Source organism: Misgurnus anguillicaudatus, unplaced genomic scaffold (assembly GCF_027580225.2).
Source record: "Misgurnus anguillicaudatus unplaced genomic scaffold, ASM2758022v2 HiC_scaffold_29, whole genome shotgun sequence".
In the NCBI taxonomy this organism is placed as follows: Eukaryota; Metazoa; Chordata; class Actinopteri; order Cypriniformes; family Cobitidae; genus Misgurnus; species Misgurnus anguillicaudatus.
The window spans coordinates 7,192,511-7,198,390 of NW_027395279.1; positions in this window are offsets into that span (position 1 = coordinate 7,192,511).

Here is a 5,880-nt window from a genome sequence, read left to right on the forward strand (position 1 = left end):
GTCAGTTTAAATCCAGATATGAAACAATAATTTGATATGAATATTGCTAATATATCAATGGTATGGCTTGTTCAAGCCTAAATAAAAATGCTACGTGACATTGGTCCTTCTTATCAAAATGATTTGCATAATGCATGATTTAGTTCTCAAATTTTTTAAAGTTTGCGTGTCTGTTGTCCTGGATTTTTTTATTTTGCTATAGTTTTGCATGCACAATTTGGGTATTTTGAGACACCTGGATACCAGATCAAATGTTCAAAGATGATGACGTCATTACTCATTGGTGCTCTCCAAATGACCACAGCTATATATGTAAAATCTATGTAAATGTTGCCACGTCTTAGCTTGACACTAGATCGTTTTACCACTAACAGTGAAGTGGAATATGAAATATTTAAACAGCAATAACCCAGAGGTCTGGATTGGTTCAAGAACAGCGGAGAGGGCTGGCACTTAAGAAAATATTAAAAACATACAGTATGAACCAGCAAATAAAGTTAAAAGACAAACAATATTATGAAAGACAACAACAGTTTTATTGCTATGACTGACAATTAAGTTGTTGAACTAGATCCAAATCAGGTAGTGGAACAGATTTATTATAGGAGATAAATATAAACCTGGTTAAGACTGAACTGAATAGGTGCATGTTTATGTGATGCAAGTTATTCATATATTCCCTATATATCTGTGATAATTATTAAATTATTGCAGTCATTTCATTTTGTGTAGTTTTTTCTAATGTTTAAAATATTTTAATTGTGTCCTCAGGTGCCTCAAAATATTCAAAATAACCAAATTATGCAAATACATTAATCATGCATTATGTAAATGAGTAAACAACACAACATAGTTTTGTATCTGGGGCATTATTTCCTTTTAAAGCAATACGATACATTCATGAAGTTTATCATTTTATTCTATAAATCTGTTTAGTTTGAATATATTTTCAGTACTTTTACAGTTTTAGAATTAATCACTAAACCATGATTCTCTCAGCCAACTTCCCAGTGGCCTAAACCCATTTGTCAAATCATTCAGTCTTTTGGCAAAACCTTAAACAGGTTCATATGGCTTTATACAGTGTGGCCTTAATTCAGTGACTTATTTATTTTTTGCTTCTTTAAAAAGCACTCATAAACAACTGTCTAATTTGATTTGGTGCGCCATATGCTCTCCTGTCATTTCGTGACCCTGCCCCCTTCATCTTTTTAGGGTTTCTTGCCCCTCACCTCATCATTTTCTCCTCTATTTATTGCCCTTGTGCTTGATGACTTGTTGCAGTTGTGCAGTCTTGTAACCATCGTACCTTGCAACCTTTAGCGTTCCAATTTTTGAAGAGTTTGTACACATTGTAACCTTCAGCATAAATTCTGCTGGGTTATTTTTAACCAAATGCTGGGTAAATATTAGACAGACCTCATAAGTAAGATAAGGAACATTTGATTTGTTCATTTTTACTGAATGCAGACCTTCCATGAGGAAAACCTGTTTACTTTCGGTTTAAAGGAACACGCCCAGATTTTGTGAATTTAGCTTATTCACCGTATCCCCCAGTGTTAGATAAGTCCATACATACCTTTCTCATCTCTGTGCGTGCTGTAACTCTGTCTGATGCAGCCCCGCTAGCTTACAAATACAAATTTACATTTAATTTTTGTGTAATATTAAATTGTCCCTGTCAAAATGATTTGCAGTACCCGTGTCACGATCTCATTCTGATCGACCGTTCTGTCTTTTTGTTTCTCTGTGTGGCTGAAAACATTTTTCTTGTCAGTGTAGTATTATAAGTTATGTTTTGTGTTAATATTATTTTTTTATGTTGCGTATATTTCTAAGTTTGATTAATTTGATATACTGTTGAACAATTTAATCTACATCAACGTGTCATATTTTCTAAGATAAATTAATATTTTTCTGATTCCACATTTATTTTAATAAGTCAAAAACGGATCAGCTCTGTCGTGACGGCAATTAGGGTCCTCCAAAGGTTAGACCGTCTCATTTCAGTTCTCTTCGCAAACTTATGAGGCTTACACCTTGAAAGACCGAGTGCTCACCTTTTAAGTTCGCATGCTCATAAGGTTGCAGACCTTCAATTGGGACACAGCTTGAATTTGTTTGTTTTGTATTTTAACAGCTCCACACGTGCGTTTCTGTCACCAGGGCGATCTCATTACTGGTTATTTCCTGCACCTGCGTCCTTCACCTGTTCCTGATTTTCTCCCCATTTCGTTTGGTATTTAGTCTCCCTGTGTTCATTGGTCCTCGCGAGTTCATCATTGTTTGTGTCTTGCCATTTTCTAGTTTAGTCTTGTTCTCAGTATTTTTTTGGATTTATTTTGTATTTTTGATCTTGGTTTTTTATTGTTTTATGCCTGTTCTGTCTGCTGCATTTATGCTCTGCCAGTATCATCTCTCCATCATCTCTTTTAACTAGAATAATAGCACCTCTGCTCCCCTCCGCTTCAGACTCCTGTTCTGCCTCCATCTACTCTGTCGCTGTCCAGCAGCTCTGAGATTGTATGTGGCTGCTGTCCAGCTGTACCTGTCAGCCTTCATTGGCAGTAGGGTGACCAGATGAGATTGGCTGAAATTCGGGACGGGGGGGGGAATGCAGACGTAACGGGGGGGGGGGGGGGTCATCCAATAATAGTTTTATTTATTAACTTTATTTAATAATAAAAGATAATGAATTTCAAACAGAATCAATCATATTAATATAAGTACATATGCATATAAATAAATTTATATAATACGTATAGTAATTTATACTTTATACAATAATAGTTCATACAATAATAGTTTTCTTTATTTTATAATACAAATAAGGAATTTCAAACTGAAGTTACTGAACTAATCCTATTTTAGTACATATGCGTATAAATTTATATAATACGTATAGAAGTATTTTTTTAACAAAGTGCCTTGCCTGCCCTCGACCAATCTGACTCCTTCACGCGACTGACTGTCACTGCCTGCACTTTCAACTGTCCTCGCGGTTGCTGCAACTTTCGCTCTCTTAATCAACTCTATAAAACAAAAAGGTCCTATTGTCTTTGTGCATATAGATCAGTGCTTCTCAAATAGTGGGGCGGGACCCCCAAGGGGGGGCTCGAAGCGACACCAGGGGGGGCGCGCGAGACCCCGGGGAAAATACTTTTTCAGGAAGTGATTTTTTTTGCACTGTCACTTAAAGACATTACACCCCAATCACGCTGATAAGCCGCTTGAGTTTTTATTATTATTTATTGATTATATTTAATTAAATTTTTCAGTATCAAATGGTCAAAAAATATTATACTTTAAATAAGGATTGTTTTTTTCAGGCAAATTGATGCATTTTAAGTCTTTTTTGTTACAGACTAAAAACAATGTTAATAAAGTTATTCTTTGTTGTAAGTTGATCGATATTTCAATTGTTGTTTTTTCTTTAATGTTAATAAGGATACAATGTTTTGCAGATGTGTCATTTTATAGACAAATTATACTATTTACAGTCGCGGCGGAGAGTTGGGGGGCGCGAAATGTTTACTTCTTCCTAGGGGGGGTGTGACAGAAAATAATTGAGAAGCACTGATATAGATGAATAAGATACATTAATAGAAACAATACAACGTCAGCATATTTCGCGGAGGTTTTAACTGCTGCCAGCACAATGAGAGCCTACAGTATAAAAACAAGATGCTGCAGCCAATGAGCAGCCGGCAGCGGCTGGCTGCAGCCAATGGGCAGCCGGCGGCGGCTTGCTGCAGCCAATGGGCAGCCGGCAGGGGCTGGCTGCAGGATGACTTAACCTCCTCGCTCATGTTTTATCAGACAACTACTACTCAAGATTTTGCTTTAGTATAATTTTCGGGGAAATTAAAGCGGGATTCGGATTAAGATTTAGCTTCAGTATGATTTTCGGGACAATTAGAGCAGGATTCGGGATTCGGGACAGCAGCTTAGATTTCGGGACTGTCCCGAATTTTTCGGGACGTCTGGTCACCCTAATTGGCAGCCAATCTGACCAGGGTCCCGGTGGAATATGCTGATCTTTCTCAGGTGTTCAGTAAAGCCCAGGCCACCTCCCTACCTCCTCATTGGTCCTATGACTGCGCTATCAAGCTTCTCCCAGACACTTCTCCGCCTAAAGGTAGACTTTACTCTTTGTCGGGTCCCGAAAGAGAGGCTATGGATTTTTATATTAGTGATTGCCTTTGTGCTCATCTCATTCGTCCCTCTACTCCCTAGGGTTCTTTTTTGTTAAAAAGGACGGCTCCTTACACCCATGCATTGATTACAGAGGCTTTAATGACATTACTGTTAAGAATAGACACCCCCTACCTTTAATGTCTACTGCCTTTGAACTTCTGCAGGGAGCGCATTTCTTCACCAAATTAGATCTGCACAATGCTTATCATCTGGTGCGCATCAGAGAGGGCAATGAGTGGAAGACAGTGTTTAATACCCCCTCCAGACATTTTGAATACTCCGTTTTACCGTTCGGTTTAACAAATGCGCCGTCTGTCTTCCAGGCTCTGATCAATGACATGTTGAGAGACATGATTAACAAGTTTGTCTTTGTGTACCTGGATGACATTCTCATCTTTTCATAAGAACCTGGAGTACATCCGTTCGGCCAGGGGATTGACCTCTCTCGCTTGTTCGATAGCCCTAGCATTAAGAGGACCGAAGCCATCCTTCTCTAGGGGCGGGTGATGGGTGCCCTCCGCTGTCAGTTCTTCCAGCGCCGCATGAAGTTAAAGAAGCCTAGATGAACAGCATTCAAATCTCTGCAGCCGACCGACTTTGAGTGACACTGAAAGCGGCTATCACGTTCTTTGTTTCATGGAAAAGCGGCATGCAAAGACTATGAAATAATGTGTTTTAAAAATTAACTTAGCTTTGATCTTCTGTGTATCAACGTCATTTCAGGACAGATCAAACTTGAGCGCTGCTGTTTACCTGTAGACACTTTGAATGCATGTGCGTGATAGCATTACGTGGGGAACTTACTATTACAATAGTAAAATTAAAAATGTTTGTATTTAAAGTCAAACAGTAAGCAAAACGGCCTTTACCTAAAGTAAACTGTCTGTATATCTTGTAAGTCCTCTTCACTTTATTTTAGTTTTCAAATCATGAAAACATGATGCATATTTATTGAAAAAAACTCTGCTTAGTGGTTTGTCTGTTTAACTTCCAGTGGCAGCTGATTTATTTGGATATTTAAGGTATAAAAAGGTATTGAAATACATATGAATATATCCATGGTCTAATAGATAACTTTATATTGGTTCAGTGAGAGAGGAATTCCTCTTCATACCCAGCTAAAATAAAAAACAAAAGTTTTCTAGGAGGTGTTCATCTGTAGTTTTTTACAGTTATGGTTTTTGCAATAGTTTTGTCTTTTTAATTTTACTCTTTGGATAAAGCAAAACTGTTATCCTGTGTTATCCCCAAAAAGATGTTTTAACCCTTGTGTGGTGTTCATATTTCTGTTACTTAGACAATGTTTGTGGGTCTAGTGGACCCACTGTATTATTTGTATCTTAAACCAATGCAGTCATACAAATTTATGTATAACTGTTTACAGATGATTACTTTAGCCTCATTGCAAGTAATATAGACAGAATTTATGGTTAATATTTGTCATTTACCACTGATATAGGACTATTTATAGATTAAAGTGCTATTCGTTTTTGTGATAATATGAAATAAGAGAAGAAATTCTATTCTCCCCCAGATGTTTATCTAAAATAAGTTTTTCATCACTTTGATGTTTAATTCTTTGAATAGTTTAGTTTGAAATTGTACACATTTGTGTCCGTCTACACAGCACAAGCCCCATCTGAAAAGATGCGGTATCATAACACATTATCCACACTGAACACA